The sequence below is a fragment of the Octodon degus genome, unplaced genomic scaffold (assembly GCF_000260255.1).
Source record: "Octodon degus isolate 3935 unplaced genomic scaffold, OctDeg1.0 scaffold00082, whole genome shotgun sequence".
Classification (NCBI taxonomy): domain Eukaryota; kingdom Metazoa; phylum Chordata; class Mammalia; order Rodentia; family Octodontidae; genus Octodon; species Octodon degus.
In genome coordinates this window covers 3,175,004-3,194,988 of record NW_004524658.1, presented here as the reverse complement: position 1 = coordinate 3,194,988, position 19,985 = coordinate 3,175,004, and the positions used below count along the sequence as shown (strand labels likewise).

General features: G+C 36.0%; 1 pseudogene; it reads right to left on the bottom strand.

The window, feature by feature from the left end:
- Window positions 1-1,464: 1,464 nt before the first annotated feature.
- Window positions 1,465-19,985, bottom strand: part of LOC101567104 — a 59,265-nt pseudogene continuing 40,744 nt past the window's right edge.

Here is a 19,985-nt window from a genome sequence, read left to right as displayed (position 1 = left end):
AGAAAGAATTCATTGTCCCCAGTGCAGCAGCTTCCTAAGGAAGAATCCTTAAGATGACTGTCTAATACAGTTTTCTCCTTATAGCCTAAATTTGACTCACTTTCAACTACACATAAGGGTCTATACATTTTTTGTACAAATGTTTAATTTTGCCAAGAGAACTGATCCCCGGTACTCATGATAGAAAGCAATTGGCAAAACAAAAAGGTTCTAATAAGTACCTACAGTATGCCAATCTATATGCTCTGGGCAGTAAAAGAAAACACTACATCATAACAACCCTTCAGTAATTAAAAGATTGCACATGAGTAAAATTACAGAGGTGAAGCCAAGTTTCTTAGTATATAACAATTGTGACAGTTTGTATTCCACGAACTAATTCTAGTGTGTTTGAAGGGGACATGTTGTAAGTATGATATGGAATAATAAGAAGGATTTATGTAGGAAGTACTTCAGATGAGTATTTAATAAGAAATATGGACTAGATACTGAATGAAGTTAAAAGTTAAAGTCACTGGTACATGTGTAAAAAAATAATGAGATCGAAATAAATAATTCTAGTTTAGAACAACTCCCTAGCACCTAAATAGCAGCAGAGAACAGATTCAGACTGACATGTGCAAATGTAAAACCTGATTGGTCATCTACTTGAGTGTTTAAACAAGAAATTTGTAACATGGTACTAGAAGTTTCACAAGTTTTCAGAGGAATCATTGGTTTGACACATGACATAGACACCAACAGCCCTACAAGCTTCCATCAGTGAATTGGACCAGCCCAGACTATACACAGAGAGGGAATTTTTGATGACAGTGAAAAGACAATAATTCATCATGGAAGTCTTAAGCACATCAGGTTCATACATTTGTTCACAGTGTACACATGAAATTGTTTAAACAGCTAAAAATTATCCTAAAATATCCAAAAACGGCCACCAAATTCTATTGAAAGGAGACTGAAAAATAAATGACACTAGTGAAAACAATAGGCTAATATGACTTTTCTATGTTGGGAAACTTTTGTAGACACCATATATGACCAAGTCAGTGATCTACACATACAAAGTATGGTCGTGCCACCATTACGATTGCTTTCCATCTTTTTAACAAAATTTCTATAATTTATATACAAAATGCTGAAATTTAAAATTTTATTTAATATTGTCCCAGCTGTAGGTTAATGCAAGCTCTGTTGTTAAGCATGGAGCTATGAAAAAGCTGGGATGCAGTTGAATTTGTGTCAACCATATTCCTTCTCAAAAGAACAATAGCAGTAACTCAGCAAATCCCAACTGAAGGTGCGATTATTGCAAAATAATAATATCTGGGAAGCAATAGGTCACCGATATGTTGCCGCAAGTGGAACAAAGACATACTGTTTTGATCAGAGCTGCCATGATACCCACAAAACAAAGAAATAGACCTGCAAACAAAAGACTATCAACAGCAGCAAATCGTAGAAAGTCTAGAGAAGCAAATAGTCACGGAAGGACTGATTACAGGAGCCTCCATCTCCTTTTCTGGGATTAATGCCCACAAAGATAACGACACCATCATCAGTGTCATCTTCCAAACAAAGGGCCACAGTATAGGGAGAACAATATGAATTATTGTCAGAATCACTTGTGCACTCAGCGATTTCAATAGGAACAATCAGTTTAAGTGGTGGTGGCAACTTCTCACCATAAAACACACTTGCTACAATCCAAACTGGATTTGAAGAGAGGTGAGCAACTGATTTAGTTGTTTAATCTGGTTATATCCGAGCTAAAGTAGTTCACATTTTTAGAATGAACGAATCAATGGCATAATTGTTTTTGTCATCTGCACAGCAATTTTACTCCTGAGTGCATTGTTTTAGGCAGGAATTAATAAAACTTGCATGCGCTTCAGGTGCTGGGTAGATCACCCTTTTCCACACAGCCCAGCCTGAAGCTGTGAGTGCTCCTTTTCTTATTATCAGTTAATAATTCTCTCTCATTGAGGCAAATTAGAAACTTGACTGTATTAGAGAGTCCAGAACACTGCTAGAGGCAAAAGGGGGCTAAATGGCAGGAATTCCTCTCTGAGCAAGATGCATGAAGCACGACATTGTGTCCACCACAAAAGCCGCTCTGTATTTTTGATCCTTTCTAATTTAATTAGCCCAAGAGGTAGCGCATTAATTTGCCAAGAATTCTTCTGATGCGAAAGCTGCCCTTATTGCAGTGAAGGGAAAAAATAACCTGCGTGCTACAGTGGCATGCCAGTAATGAAAGGGGGTTATTTTTGTGTTACAAATGGCATCGCAGAGTTACAAGAGACCTTTAAACCTTTTTATCTCTGGTTAGGTCATATGTAACACAGTGCAACACAAAGCGCTAATTAACCAATTCTGGTCCAGAAATCTTTTAGAACACTTAAGAGAGTTACACAGAACCCAGGTCAAATGCATTGCTTAGTTTTGCATTGAAAAACTGAAAGCATCTTCTAGGGTATATATTTTAAAATAGAAAAAAAAAATCATCAATCGGCAGATCAGTTACTCTACAGACTCAGCACTGAAGATATTCATGCTGGTCTTTGTTTTCTTTCTGTTTAATGATATTCTTTATGTGGGCAAGCTGGAGCCTTGAAGTCCCTTAGAAGGTCTCTTGGCCCTTTATGCTGTATTTATTTGGTAAATTGTCTCCATGTTAATCTTCTTCATCAAATAGTTGGAGTCAGTTTTGAAAAACTTTGATCAGATCTACCACCACCAGCTCCTTTGTCGCCATGTGCTTCTGATATGTGCTCATGCAGTCAAATGGGTCATTTACTCATTAAAAACAAGAAGCATGCATTCTACCATGATAAGTCCCCTCTGATACTTTGAACTGTTAATTAAACCTGTGTAATCATGTCTCCTGTTTGCAGAACTATTTCTTTTCTAGAAATTGCAGGATTCCACTCAGAAACTTTCAACACTCTTCTAGTTCTCCCTCACCACGTTCCAGTCCTGCTGGCAGAATGGGGCTGGTGTTAAAACACTCACGGCTAGAAACAGACCCTAGCAAATATAAGGACTGTTACATTTCACATTTAATTCTGCCACTCTTTTATGAAAACCAGTGAAGGACAATGGCTTTAAACTGAGACTTTTACGTTCCTCTCCCTTCCAGCTTCTTGATAGGATTCAGAGAACTGGGGAACAGTGGCATTCTGAGTGCTTTCAGAGATGCGTGAGGAATCCCCAGCAGCATCACAAGTAGTCTGTGTATGGCAAAGTGTAAGACTTGGTAGCCAAACTGAGAAGAGGGTGTTAGCATTGTCAAGAAGTAAGATGGGACAGATCCAAGTAGGAGGAGTGGCCAGGGGTGAGAGGGCGAAGAATTGTGGAGAAAGAAGATCATGAGAGGAGAAAAGACAGGTCTTCTTCACAGAAACTCTGAGCAAGAAGGAGGTTTTAAAAAGTAAGAAAGAAACACAGTAATTGGGTGTTAATTGCAAGGGAAGTTAAGGGGTTACAGAGAGAATAAAATTGGAAGAATATCTTAGTTTGATAACATTTCCCACAGACAACATTGTAAAATAATTCAGTTTCTTAAGGCAGAGATTAACCTTTTAATATGTCTTTATATTTTCAAGGTAATTCTGTTTCTAGATGTTTTTGTCTCAACCTAGAAACACTTTTTAAGGTTATACTGTACATTTCTTAAAACCTAAAATTAACTAGTTTGTGCTCTGAACTAAATGTTTTTATTTTCATGTTTTTGGCAGATCATGTTTAAAACCCAGCAGCTACTTAAATAGTAAAATGACAGTTTTTATTCAAATGAAGAAGTTCATAATTAGTGTTATTATTAAGAACAAGCTAACATAGCTAAAAATGTGCTTTTATAGATACATGTTAAACTTTCCTGAATTTTTCCAGCTTGTCTAAAAGATTTGAAAGGGTAAAAAGATTTTTTAATACACAGTAAATACTTCTGAAATACTGAATTAAAATGAAAAACAGATGACACATTTATTCTGCTTTTGGCTTCTGTAACATCAAACAGCACATTTTCTTCAAATGGTTTCATCAGTGGACCGGTAACCTCTTAAACTGATTGACTCAAGCCTGTCAAATATTTGATGATTGGAAGTTTATAAAATAGTCTCTACTTTTTTTCATCTGTTGATATGTTACATGTCTCTTGTAATATATTAAAATGTAGCATCTATTCCTATGCTCTTAGTAAAGGTAACTTTAGGTTTTCAAGCAAACTGAAGATACAAAGTAAAAAGGGAAATATTTGATTTCCACAGAGTATTTATCTTGGAATTTAGAATTATTCACTTTTAAGAAGTATGTTAGGATAAAAAAAAAGACGAAAAAGGTGATACAAATTTTGCTCAGAAAAGGAAAACTGAAAATTTACTTTTTACCAGAGTGGCATGCCAGCATGCAAAGTTACTCAGAACAGTAGATAAATGTAAACGAGAAGATCAAAACTCAAGATGGGAGAAAAAATCCATTACTTTGAGCCAGTGTTTATTAAATGGTAAAATTTTCACTTTCTGTGACAAATAGACATTTTCTCTCTGAACTCCAAATAACGTTATACATTGCTAGAAAATACACAGAATCCTAGCAGTTTACATATATCTGCTATCAAGATAAAAATTGGTACCCTCGGCAATCAATCTGTTTTTCCTAAAATACTGTGAAGACCACACCAGCATATTCAGTTTAAGAAACTATGTTTTTGTTGATACCCTCTGAAAATCTGCTGATATTGTATCACAGCACTCTAGGTCAGGAATAGTTGAAGAGAAACTGGCAACACAGAATCCTCCCAGGAGTAAAAGAAAGAGGGAAACATTAAAAGCAAAAAAATGGATTTCTCCCAAAGAAGGCAAAGGGTATTCATCATCTATGCTTTGACCAATTACCATGGAACAGTGATGAACTTCAGGAAGTGATACAACATTACAGGAAGTGATGTAGTTGCACGGTTGGGGACCAAAAAGATGAGGGAAGGTAAACTCCCCAGGGATGACATGCCCTGAGTCCTGAGATGAGGCCAAAAAAGACCACTGTCTTGATAGGCGAGGAGGCTTTCTCCTCAGCCAAACCCCAGCTCCTCACCAGGCAGTGACCTGAAGAAAACAATTCCTGAACATACCCTCTTCTCCCTCTGTCCCTGTTCTCAGTCTGACAAACAGAGGGCAGCCCTGGTAATCAAACCTTCAAAGAGAGAGGACTGGAAGGGTACACAAATTGTCAGCATGATGACCATTAGTATTTGCCCGTGGAGAAGAACTGTTTCCTAATATACACAATGCCAATGACCTTGCTGGGGAGAAGCAATCATAGTTTCTTTTGCATAAATAATATTAGACTATATACTAGGAAAAAAATGCATCGATATGGGCATACATGCATGTACACTAAATTATTTTCAGAATAAAAGTAAGATTAAATTATAAAACAGAAAGATCAAGATAAGCATAAGATTATTAAAAAGTACAGAAAACTTTACAGTTCTACAACCAGAATCACTTGCCCTGATATTGAGAAATATTATCTATCCAGTTAAGGTTATGTACTAGTTGCGGAACTTTAAGAAGATAAGGAAAGTTATAAACAAAAACAAGAAAATACAACCAAGGGGAAAAAGAAATTAAAACATGGTTGCTTTATTTATTCCTTTTTTCTCACAAAGTAACCTGAAAAATGTATTAATTCTTAGAGGCTGAAACCCAAAAATCCTCCAAGTGTTATGTAAGTCATTGCAGAGACAGCACCCTCTTTTTTTTCCATAATTTTATTGAGAAACAAATAACAATAAGAGAGTTTCAAATCAAATTGGTAGGACAGTTCCAATAATTAACATATTGCATACTCTTTTCCTAGTGGTTATTTGCTGTGCAAGATGCAGACATGCTATCCTATTTACAATCACTATTAGAATAAATCCCTCTATTCATTAAGAGAATGTTACTATATATCTATTCTAACCATTTTGAATACACAGACACAAAATGGACATTCATCTGTATCCCCTTTTTGTTTAGTTCCATCATTTGAATTTTATAGGTGTGTAAACTCAGAAAAATATTCTACAAGAGTCCAGTAGTCCATAATGGTATTGGCTCTTCCACTTGACTGGCAGTGTCAGAAATTGTTGACCTGAGTCCTCTACAGCTCAACATAACAATATGGCTTACTTCTTATACTTTGTTTTTATACTTTTCTGCTGGATGGTTAAGACCAAGATAAAGCAGGACCTGTGCAACAAGAGTTGTAGCTTTTTGGTCTGAGAAGGTCAGTGAATTCCCCTCAGGATTTATCCTGAGATCCTGTACCTCAGATTGTTGAACCTTTGTCAGTGTCAGCCATGTGGATGAGTCACAGCCATTGCTTGGCCAATGTTCTCTCTGTGAAAGCCTGAGAGAATGTTTTCTCACCATGTGACTCTCCTTAGGCACACTCTACATCATTAATCACTTTCCTCTTTGGCCCCATAATCTCCTTGATCAGAAAATTTGGGACACTGCTGAATTACATGACGTTACAGTACAAGTTCTCATATGTCCTAAGTCTTAACTGACCTTGGAAAGCTAGGGCCAAAATGTTGGCTTTCCTTGCACCCTTCCTTTTTCTCTAATTTTGGTCTGCAAACTTAGGTTGTTAACACTCCAGAAGACAAGCTTATCATTATTACCATACAACCTAGGCTGTTAAGCTTAACTTCACTGTCTGTCTGAATATCAAACATCTTAGGCATAACATGGAACAGGTATTTTTCATCAAGTATTGGTATGTTGAACTTTAAGTCCCTACAGAATATGATGAAAAAACATTTAAAAACATAAAAAAATTAAAAATAGGCATAAAAAATTATATAATTTTTATGTTTACACATAAGTCCAGAAACCTAACCATATACAACCTTGTGACAGGACAGTCCCACAACATTCCTTTTCCTGTCTCCTGCCTTCATTCACCACCCCCTTCTTTTTGAACAATCATCTACAGCATGGCAGCAACTGGCATGTCATGACAAGTAGCCCGTATTCAGAAGACCAGCTTGACAGGCACTCGAAGCATGAACCTCCTATTACAAATTGCCATCTTCAGTGCAGTTGCTTAGTCACAGGTGTCTGTATATATAGTCAGTCAAGGTGAGAATCATTCCAATTAACTGCTAGATTCAAAAATCTTCTGAAGATTCTCCGAATCATTGCCTTACCATTTCCTACATATGCAGATAATTCTAACCCAACTAGAACCGTCTCAAACTTTGGTACCCTATCCTGTCTTATGAAATACTACTTAAATGCATTTTTGTTCCTTTCTCTCATCCTTTTCCTCTCTCTTGAATATTCTTATTGTTTATATCTTGATGTCCCTCTAAATCCTTATGTACCCATAGGTCAGCTTTTGCGGGGATGACTGGATTTTGAGAGTTGAGAGATGACTTGCTGTTAGAAGGTGGGGTCTGGTTGGAAGATGTGGATCGCTGCAGGAGCAGCCTGGGTGCATCGGTGCTGTATTCTTCTTTGTCTGCTCTTGCTTTCCTACTGCCATGTCATAAGCAATTCTTCTCTGCCAGATGGACCCCTCTGCTCTCCGGCACTGCCTTTAAGCCAGCTGACTAAGGACTAAAATCTCTACAAACTGTGTGTCAAATAAACATTTCCCGTTTGAAACTGAGGTTGTCAGGTATTGTATCGCAACTTACTTTTCAAAGTAACTAAGCCAAATACATGTGCACTGAACCAATAGTGAGCAAGTCTGCCAGCCACTCTTGGAGGATGAGGATACAGCACGATAAACTGTGATCCTGCTTGCAAGAAACTCAGGGTGCAGTGACAGAAACATGCATCATCACCCGGTGCTTTCTCACAGACAAAGCAGCATAGCACATTTGGTACATATATGTATTATCTGCATATTACATGGATGTCTACACAAACACACAGTATGACCCTAAGAGACTTCTAATCCTCTTGGGAAAAAGCTGCCCCCACTTACCACATGCTCTTGCCTGGCAGCACTCCTACATTTTCTGGTCTTTTATACCATCAGTTTTTAAAGTGATGAACATATGCGAGGATGCTAAAGCCCACTCAGAATGGTACAGACATAAGCTCATTCCTGGAGGGAGGTTAACAGTGGTAGGAGTTAGAAATCAGCTCTGAAAGAGAGGAAAGGAAGTAAATAAAAGGACAATATATGGTCATAATATTTTAAAGATATGGAAGAAATTAAGTACCAAGATTCCTATGAATGTATCTTCCAATTTTTCTTTTACTATAAACCAAGGATTTAAAAACCAATAGTCATTGAATTCAGTATTTGAAAATACAGTTCATAAGAACAAACAGTACATAAATAAACCTTTGTATGTGTAACCATCTCTCTTTTCAAAAGCACCTGCTCCAGGACAGAACACTTATTTCTTCAGAGCTATTAGAATCACCTGGGGAACTTTAAAAACTATCGAGTCCAAGTCCACACCAGGCCAATTAAGCTAGAATCTCTGGGGTGGCTGAGGCAGCAGGGTAGTTTAAAACTCCCCAGTTGATATTAATGTGCAGCTATCAGTGTATGAAATAAATATATATGTATATATGTAATTATTGTTATTATCCCGATGCCTATCATCCCTTAGCAAAAGGAAATTAACTTGAGCATTTCTTTATAATGTAATGTTTTATATAGTTACTTTAAAGTCCTTTAAAAATGAAGTAGACATTTTGGGTTTTATCATATCTACCCATGAATAAAATATACAAGACATTTTGAATGCTTAAAAACAAAATGAACCTCCTAGAAAAATATCAAGGTCTTGGTGAGCAGATGGAGCTTGGACCAGAATAATGGTGCAAGATTTTTATTTAAGCTACTCCTTTCTACCCACATCCTGTTTTCTCTCCTATCCCATATCTGGGGTCCATTGTACAGAATTTAGATAAGTTATGGTCTGAAAGACAAGTAAGTTTGGGTAATGTTGATTAAGAACTCCAAATTCTCTTTCATCTAACTATTTGATAATTTCATGACTATGAATTTTTCCACTAAAAACACAAGCTGGGTTTATGCTACATGCAGGACAGCCAGTGAGATAAGGAGGTACTCAGGCTTGCGAGGTAGCTGACAAGGTATGGAGACTCAGATTAGCTCTGGCGTAGCAACCACCAACAATGTTCTTGTTAACTGGGCAACATGTTTTTTAAAGGTGCATAATCTACTTTGTTTCTATCACTTGTCAGAGTTAAGCATAAATAATGTACAAACAAACAAACTGTGCCAGTATGAAATGTAATATTTGTTTATGAGACACTTCCACAATCTGACAGTGGCCCTCTGTTAACAATATTTAGGCCATAACCATATTGGCCAAATTTTACAGAAAAAGATATTGTAAGCTTTGGGTAATGTAAAATAAATTTAAAACTTCCACTGTGTCTGGTTTCTAATGTTAGATAAAATCATACCAAACGTACCAATTTTGTTGATCATAAGCTCACAGTCAAATCTAAGCAAAAAGAATAATGAACTAGGAACCTGTCAAACAGCAAATTAACATTCTATTAATCCTGAATTCCCTAAACCCTGAAATTTTGATAATCAGTAAATTATCCCCCAAAATGTTAAAAGGCAACATAGTTTTTACTCTTGTCAAGTAAGAATATTAAATTGGGTTAACAAAACTCTACTTACTATTATCATTACACTGTATAAATGCTAAAAGTAGGGAACACAGACTCTCTCAAGCAAAGAAAGTTCTATAGAAAGAATACACTGAGTATTTTTTTTTTCTTCATTATCTCATTACACTACAGTCCAGTGAAAATATAGCAGGTACGACACAGATGAGCCTGATTCCCATTGACCAGTACGCTGACCGGCTGTTCCCAGGGGGTTCGTGTAATCCTTGTCTAGATTCCAAGACAACTCTCCCAGCTACCTAGGCAGAGCTTCTTCCTGGACCACTTTGAGATCTGCCGCTGTGTTCTGAACAAAGCAATGCAAAGCCGAGATCTTTTTCCATTCGGTTCAGCATTCGTCATTCTACCCAAGCTCCCACAACACTGGCCACAGAATGAACATTTTGCTCAAAGATCACGAATATGTAAAACCACATTTCCGTTTGTTTGTCTTAAATAAGAAAAACTTGGACAGAAACCTGAAACTGAGAACCTGATCCCTGTTAATCAGAAAATGGAGCTACGGTTTCCCAGTCTTCTAAGCCTTGCTTATGGTATATTGTATGTTATATTACATTTTTAGCTAAAAATAAGACTTTTTTTTTCAAGAGCATTTGTTACATGACACTGAGGACAGTAAAGATTAAAACTTCTTGTTCATATTCTTGATTCCCAAATTATACAACTGTAAGCAGGCGTGGTGGAGAAAAAATTAGTACTACAGAGTATGTACATGTCTGAAACTGAGTAGTGCGCCTTTGAAACTACATTATGTTCTGTTTTCAGTTTTAACACTAAGATTATCTCTCCTAATGCAAGTACTTTATTCTATCTGGGAGACAGTGATCCAATTCACTTTACGACACTGAAAATGTCCTACAGATCAGGGTACTCCAGATTTGAGCTCCACATTTTGAGCAAGTTTCTCTTAACAGTGCTCTACTCTCCAGATAAAAGGCAAAATTATTTTTATTAGTGCTCTTAATAAATATTTCTTTTTTAACAGATGCATTTCTCCTCTTTATTCCTAGTGATCTCATCCTCACAATTGTACTTCAGGAAATTCTAGTACAAACAGGCAAACATATTTGCCCTGATTCCCTGTGCCTACCTCCATGACGATATCTGGAATTTAACTTCTTAGGGGTTGTTTACAAAGATAAAGAACCTCCCAACGGCCTGCAATGGAAGACAATCTTGCACATAAATGTGCCCTCCCTCAGTGTGAAAGACACAATATTGTTCTGTCTTTAAAAATATAATTAAGCTTTGGGTAATATAAAATACATTACCCAAAATAACAAACTGACAAGAGGACAAGCACAAGAGAGAGAAGCTCTGACAGGGACTCTACTGATAACAGGAGGAAGCAGATAAGTGAAGAGTGACAGGAGCTAAATGACAGTTAAAATCAAATGCAAGTTAATTAGCTGAAATACAAAAATCATAAATAAATACTAAATTAAACAGTCTGGAATTTCTCACTCAATGTCCAAATCGAAGATTTTGTAGTAAGGTACTTTCTCCAGAAAGAGATTGGCCCAGCAGATAACAAGCAAAGCCCTTGCAGAGCCTGCTGGACAGCTAGAGTAAGAAAACTGAGACTGGATACTCCATAGAAGACCTAGATGTATCTTCATGTTTCTGGAGGCAGAGAACGGTGACATGGAGGCATAGGCATGCTCAGAGTCTGAGGACAGCCTACTTAGTGACCCATTAGCCTACAAAAGGTTACTTAATGGTGACTCACACTCTCTCCTTAGGAAGACTGTTTTCAATATTTGAAATTCAGAATTTTAATTTAATGCAATCACTCCATGTCCCAAAGGAGGCATACATAGCCACCTTAAAAAGAAATGGTTCCAGCTTCTGCAAGCTTTGATTGTTCTTGAACTGACTACGTTAACAGAAATGAAGAAAAAACATGTGTGCATTCAAAAGTGAGTTGATCAACCATGGAAAGATTTTTATTTTTAGAGTCACAGAAGCATATATAGGTAGAGATTTCCAGCTGTGTGCATGGGAGGCATATACTTAACTAAAAACTTTGAACTGTCAGCTCTTGATAGAAGTGGATACATCAATTTAATGAATGTAAAATTTGATTTATTTACTCTTTTCCTTCTTCTTCTAGGCTTGCCAAACTCACTTCTGTTAATAAGTCAGATGCCCATGTAGGGCTGCCTAACATGAGTGAATATGATTATCAGCCAACAAATTGTATTTTCCAGTCTCAGATGACACAATGGCACCCCAACTCCACATCACCTCCCCTGCACAATGGATTCACTCTCAGCATGCACCTGAAATCAGCCTGCTGAACATTGGAAGCAGAGTACCAGGCGAGCACCTGATGGTGCACAGCTCATCAGGCTGGGTTTTAGAACCTCTTGAGGAAAGACATTATTAATCATGAACATTTTTCCTTCATTTTAACTTTAAGTGATATATCCATTCAACTTTGTTTAGTTTTTCCTGGACCAGCATTACATTTTAATATGTATGCTTATCCTAGTCCCTAGAACAGAATTACAAAGAAGATTGATAGCTTTTAAAGACAAAGACATAAAAAGATACCTCATCATTAGTATCATCACAGGTGTGAATAAAAATGCACCTTTTAGAGAGTATGAAACTTGGAATTGTGTTGTTTAATTTGGAACTGACTCCTAAATCTCAGAACAATGACAACAAAAGACTCAAGCTGAAAGAATCAAAGACTCCAAAAGACAGATTAATTCTCTCTCTCTCTCTCCCTCTCCCTCTGTCTCTCTCACTCTCACTGTTTCTCTACTGTCCACTATAGGACAGTAGATCAGGAATGTGTTTCAAGAATGTTTGTGCCATTGCTCCTGATTGCTTTCCATAGGCCTTTGTTCTGAGCTGGGAAGGTGCAAGACCCAAAAGCAGCTAAGGCAAAACACCAGGATGCTAAACAAAGATCAGAACCTATTCTAAACCTTTTTGCTGCTCTTTTCTCTCCTAAGAATTTCATTAATACATCAGATGGGAAGAGTTAGATATGTATGTATTAGCTATAACTGTATGTAAGTTAAATATACCTGAGTATATACATATTTTAACTTGTTAGATAATTGGACATGATCTATAATTTAAGATGAGCTTTCTTCAAGCTTTCTTCAAGCTAAAGTAAACAAATATCCACAAAAAAATCATACTGACAAGTGCTGTACAGTAAAAGAACAGAGTATATGAGAACACATGAGACAAAGGGGGACATATTTTAGATTGAGTGATCAGAAAAGACCTGGCAAATAAGAATTAATCTGAACTCTGTAGGAATTCATAGAAAGACTAGGTGATAAAAAGTTCTAGGTAGAACAGAAATAAGAAGTTTTGAAAGCAAGGAGAAACTTAACCTAGTCAAGGTACCGACGGATGCTATGAGGAAACTGGCAGGCAACCAAGATGGCCAAAGTCATTGACTGAAAGAATCACCAAATGTGCCTGAAGAGCCTTGTGGGTCATAGGAAAGGGTGGAGATTTTATTCTCTATGTGATAAGAGAGTGTAAACAAGAGAAAAGCATGATTTAATCGCTCTGGTTGCTCTGTAGGGAATGGATTTATGAGCAAACAATAAATAGGAAGACCAATTAGGAATGCATCACAGTGGAAATAAATTCCACAGAAAGAAAGAAAAGATGATGATAGATTAGCATAAGGCAATGGCAGTGATGAAGGAGAGAAACAGATGGGCTGGAAAGCTCTTTTGAAGGTGAAATTGACAGGAGTTAGTTATTAATGAACTATAAAGGTTAGCAAGAAAGCAATGCTTTCTTGGCCTCAGGTATCAGACCTCGGCCATGCAGGGTCTGAAGGGACATCATCCAGGTCTTTACTGGATTGGCCCAAAAGCAGTGATACTCTATGGGCAAACAAGTCAAAAGCATCACCTACTTAAAGGAACACAAGCAAAGATGCTTTTCAGTAAGGTGTGTGTGCTCTCAAATGGGCAATAAACTTGGATGGTGAGCTGGGGTATTTGAGGACTCATCATTCTTATGTTTGAGGAGTATTCATAGGGGGGACTTAGAGAGTTAAATACATAAAAGCTTTCTTTCTAACTTGATTTGGAACCAAATGAATAATAAGGACTTCTCTTCAAAAAGCACACTACCAAACAAAGATCAATAAGATTAATTAGAGATCCAGGTTCCAGATCTGTAATCATGTGGCTGACAAACACTTACAATCTTCTACCATAACCTTAGGAAAGCTCCACAGAAGAAAATCATAGGTTTGGCATTTTGTTTCATTACTTTGTTGTACTGGGAACTGAACCCAGGGCCTTTTCAGGCTATACTCAGTCTTTTTTTTTTTTTAATTTTGAAACAAGTCTTGCTGAGTCTGTCAGTTACCCAGGTTTCCTGTCTCAAGTTCACAGCATGCTGGGATTCCAAAAAAACACCAGGAGACCCAACCGAAAAGGAAGGTTTTGAAAACAATCAGATCTCTTCACCCAAGCAGAGAAAGAGGCAGAAAGAGAGGATCCTCAGAGCTTACTGTCTTTTAATTTTGCTCCATTCCAATGAAGGCCAGACTCTTGTCATACTGAAATAAGGTAACATGTTCTCCTGCTCTCCACAGAGTTGTTAATATGGTGTATGTACTCTGCTTCCTGTAGAGAGTACCTGACAAAAACTAAGATGTGAAAGAACTAAGAGTCTCTACCTACTCTCACACTGTCTGTTCTTGAGGAACGACTTAAACCCTGCTAGAAGCTAATCATAACAATTCAAAGGACCTGTTCTGGGACTGCATACTGAGTTCAAGGTCAGCCTGAATTACATAGTGAGACCCTGTCTCAAAAAAAAAAAAAAGGAAACTGTTCTGGAAATTAGTTATAAGTGTGGATTTTATTTATGAAAGGTTTTGGTTCATTTTATCTGCATCCTTGGAATTTGAAGGCCTCTTAGTCTTTCTTTAGGTCATTCATACTTTCAAGGAGTGTTTCTTCACTAATGAGATGAGAGGCATACTTGGATGTCTTTGATCTTTGTCTGAAAGTGGAGTCTTTGCTTCAGATACAATCAAAACTAAAAGGAAAATACGTAAAGCACCCTAAACTTGAACTATCTTACGAGGAAGATCTAGACACTACGGACCCTCAGGGAACAATTTAGCACTCTTAAGTACAATCTCTTCTTCTCAACTCTATGAGCCTGTGGCTGTACTTCCGAGTAATGAGGCGAGCAAAAAATCTAGACGGTGGATCTTCCTTTATTGAAAGTAACACACTCATTAATATCAGTCAAAAATAAATCAGTAAGCAAACGCAAGGGAAGGTGGGGACACCTTTCAAAAACAGGTATTACCAGGGATCAAACTAACAGTAAAAGCTATAATCATGCTAAATTTTATTTTATTAGTTCTGAGCTGCTTTGATACAAATGTGCACAATTTTGTGGCATTGACTTGCTTCTTTTGACTTCTATGATTGGTGAAGTTCATTTGAAAATAAAGTCTTTTGTTATTCCACAGGAATAATTTAAATTAAAAAAAAACCACTTTAAAATGACATGTAAGCAGAATGCAGAGTGCTGAGCTGCGGAGCACTCTCAAGGCTCTTGGCTTCAGAAATCCTCATTTTCTTCAGATGTTGGTTTAGTCCTGCACTGAATTAGGCTGGAATATTTTATTATATGATAAAGCATCACTTAACAGGAAGTTAAACTCTATTATGTTATGTTTGCATTTCATTTCCATACTACCTTTTTGAAAATAAGTGCTAAGTAGAATCAGAACAGGTATTTGTAATTACTCATGAGTCATTTGCTCTCCCATAATTTAATATCCACTGATCTTTAATATTTATAGCACATGTTGAAAGAATTTAACATATGTAGTGATCCTCACCAAGTAACTTCATACTCTTCTTGAATACAAAGATATAAATTGTGTCACCATTTATGCAACCTGCTAGGAATTCTGCTATTAATTCATGTGAATGAGTTTTAGCTCTGTAAGATTTTAATTGAAGCACAAATGCTTTGCACACTTCAATCTACACTACTCTTCTCATACACTCTTTAAAAACACTGATCAACCAGTAAAAGGCTTTCTTTTCCCTACTTAAATGTTTTCTCACATCTGAAAATGTCTACAAAACTATCGTTTTTGTATGAATCCCAGTTAAAAGCTAAGTAACGATCACACTACATAATTCTTAGCGCCAACAGAGTATTCTTCACATCCTTAAATATTTTCTAAGAAGAAAACAGGAATAAAAATCTATGGAGGTAAATTAGTAATTTAAGTTTAGATAATAGAACATAAGACAAAAATAAGTCATAAAGAAGTGAAGTCAACATTAATAAGAAAACAGTAGTGGGGGCTGGGGAGATGGCTCAGTAGAATAAGCGCTTCCTTGGCAAACGCAAGGGCCTGAGTTCAATCCCTGGTTCCACCAAAAAAAAAAAAAAAGAAAAAGAAAAGAAAGAAAGAAAAAAGAAAACAGTAGTATTGAAGCATGTACTCTTACAATCCAAATCATATATGACAGAATTTCTACCAGAGTTGTCATTTAGTGTAAAATACTTTGACCATTACTCATAATGATTCCAAGTAATTCTTTTTAAAAACTTAAATCTAAATCATTCCAAAGCATTTCGGAATAAAACAACTAATTTAAAATGCTATCATAAATTTTGAAATTTTATATTCTACTATATTTTTTGAAATGTACCATGTTCTCTACTTAGTTAACTTTTTATAGAAAATGAACAAAATTAGTAAAAATAATATCACATATTACTATGTTCTCTACAATCTTAAAAATAGCCACAATACTAAATGACATATTTTGTTCCTTGGAAACTTTATTTACATTCAAATTTAATTTCTGTCATTTTTATCATTATAAATAATAATAATATATATTCTTTCACCATCCAATTTTCTTCACATACGTGAAAATTTACCAATAATTATGGGGATTTAGATGGCAAAAATGAAAATTTCTCTAGCTCCATTTTTCAAAACAGAAGTGTTCGTTTTCCTAAAGGAATGAAAGAAAATGTTTGATTAACTGACACTCAGAAATCCTTCCTAAGCAATCTGTTAGAATTTCTTTCCCTTTACAATGTTTTCTGTTCTATGCTATCAAGAACTATGAATCATAATTTCTGGCAGCAAAAACCAAAGGGGGTGAGAGTCTATTAGCATCCTAAAAATATGCAGGTCCTAATGCTCTCTTAAAATATGTCTGTTCAGAGATATTTCAGATTTTCTCAGCCAAGCAAAATGACATTAACTAAGACCCTGGCATGAAGATTTGCTTATTTTAGTTTGCTTAACAATGTAACCATAGCACAAAAATATTGCTACTCACTGACAGTTAACTTATTCTCTCACATTCTGACCTATTGCTTATCAACAACACGAGATAAATGATCGAATCATTTATGTGATTAATTATTTTGATCATTCACTTATAGAGAAAGATTTAAAGTATATCAGAATTAGTTCTTTTCAGGATAAGAAAACATTTCTTCTTTCTCTTTTAAAAGAGCCTGGTTAAAATCATTTAGCCCGAATCAGAAATAATTTATTGAGAATAATTAACAATTTAAATCAAGGCAGCATCATGCGTCTACATAAGTCACTGATAACATTCTGGAAAATCAAAAGTGATACTAATATGTTTCTTGTATTTGGCTCTCCACAAGGACATTTGACTCCATTTGCCTTTTCCTTGGGAAGTTTACCACAGGATTCCAGGAAGAATTTCCTAAAAGAGAACAATATCTGGCAGCATATTTAGCTGACTCAGAGTAAAGGATGAGTAGGACACAGAGGTCAGAGTGAAGTCAAAGGAGGTTGTCTTGTTATTCCGATGTTACACCTTTGAGGCAAAGGCCTAATACCTTCATGGAAAATAAAAAACAACAAATGACTGCTTATCTCCACTACAGGCAGTAAGAGGACAAATGTCATGTAATTGCATCTCTTCTTGTATTTTTTCACCCATTTTTCTCTTTCTTAATAAAACATCAAATTGATCAAAGAATCACTGCCAAGTCTTTTATTTTATGTAACTAGTATATTTATGTACTTGCAAAAATATAGGACACTGTGCAAGATAAAACGGAAATGTTCGTGAATTTAGTGGAAAAACCTGAGGAAATTTTTTTTGGTAGCAAAGCACATAAAACAAGTAGCAAAGAACACATAAAAAAAATCTGGAGAAAAAAATCTGTAATATGAGGGAAGATGGAGAATTACAAGAAAAAAAAGGACTTTGAACAAAATTGAGAGACTAGACCTCAATTAGCAGCTGAAGAAACAGCAACAAAAAAGGCTAACAAGTATTTTATGCTGGGATCATGCCTAGAAACCAAAATTTGTGTTTATTCCATTACACCAAACTTACCCAAGTATGTGTCTTGCAAGATGGAATTGAGTTGCATGAATAGATTATATTCCAAAAGTATATATTGGTGATTATATACAATGTCACAGTTGTTTTACTAAAATGCTGATATACACTGAGTTATGCAGTGTTTCATAGGTTCCTCTACTGCAAGAGTTTTTTCAGAATCTTTAGCATGCTAAAGAATTTTACAATCCTCAAAATAATGCCACATTTGTCAAAATTCATATAAATACAATAACTATAGGAATGATAATCCAAGAAGTCTGACTGGGGCTAAATAAGAATTGGTTTAATTTTTCCATCATACGTGATACAGGCATGGTATTAAGAAGAAGAAATGCTTTTCCTTCAAGTCATCCATTTAAATTTTCCCATTTAAAAGTTTTATTAGTACATGTTTGTAGTAAATAATGATTACTTTTATCATGGGGTTGTTTTTTTGGTTTTTGGTTTTTGGTTTTTTTCAGTACCGGGGATCAAACTTGAGATCTTTTGCTTGCCAGGCAGGCAGTTATGCTGCTGAGCTATCTTCCCAGCCCTATCATGGGGAGTTTGTACATGTACATATCATATCCTAATTTTTATATTTTGTGCTCTTCCTTTCCATCCTTTCCGGCTCACCCCACCTCTTCTTCCAAACATTGTACATATTGTATTATAGTACGAAAAGGCACAGGCCCTTTTATAGCAAATACCCTCTAAGAGAAAGGGTCTTGAACCACTCCTGGGCCACTCACCTCTTATTAGGTCTCCCTTCCAAGACTGTAGTTTTCAAGAACACATTTCTAACACATGGTTTCCTAGCTCACATTGAAAACGTAGCAACCAGAATTGGAACTAGATGAGCTTGACACATTTGCTGTTGTAGAGAATAGGAAATCCCCAACAAACGATGAGAAAATACCAAAAAGACATAGCTCAAGGGACTACAACTTGGCAAATGTAAGCATCAAAATAACAATAGCATATGAATTATAACTCATAAAACAAAATAAGAATCCAAAAGTCCACACTAAGCAACTTTTAAATAGGATGCAGTTGACATAAACAGGACAAGTTGGGTAAGTTGAGAAACAAGAAAAGGATAGAATGCTAATATCTTACAAAGAGTAAGAGAAACTGAAGAATGAAGATGAAATAAGGTATCTTAAAAATAAAAATAAAAATGATGCAGAATTTCAAAACAAGATGATAGGAAATTGACAATAGTTACTATACGTATGTTTTTAACTTCAAAGTATTTCCTCAGATAACCAGAGAAAGGCATGTAAACAACTGATCAAACTATATAAACACTAAATTGTTCCTTTCAATGAACAAGGTATCAAGGTTTAACATGTTCTTCCAAAGTACAAAAATGAGGACAAGCACAATTGTATATGTAATCATAATAGTAGGGAACAGAAAAAAACAAGATATAGATGATCTAAATTTTCATCTATGATATCAGAAAATTAATTGGGAAGAATTAGTGATATATTAATATTTAAATATACATTGTCAACTTTCTTAAGATTGAGCAGTAGGTTTATGGTTTACCATAAAAATATAAACCTGACCACAGAATTTACTCTTCAAGAGTCTACCGTGTTTCCTCTAACAGAGGCATTAGATTTGGGAGTAATCGAACTACAGAATCCTTTCTTTGACAAAATCTCCATGCTTTCTTAGTGCAATGTGAGTGGCATAATGTAATATGTTATTTTTTAACAATAGTACTATATTTTACTTATCTCAATTTAACTCAAATGAGCTTAAAGCATTAATCCCCCACTTCAGTGTACTGATACATGGTACCTATTTTTTTTTAAACATTTATTTATTTATTGCGTGTGTGTGTGTGTGTGTGTGTGTGTGTGTGTGTGTGTGTGGCCAGCTCAGCCCACCAGGGGGCTGGGCTGGCTGGCATGTGGTGCTGGGGGATTGA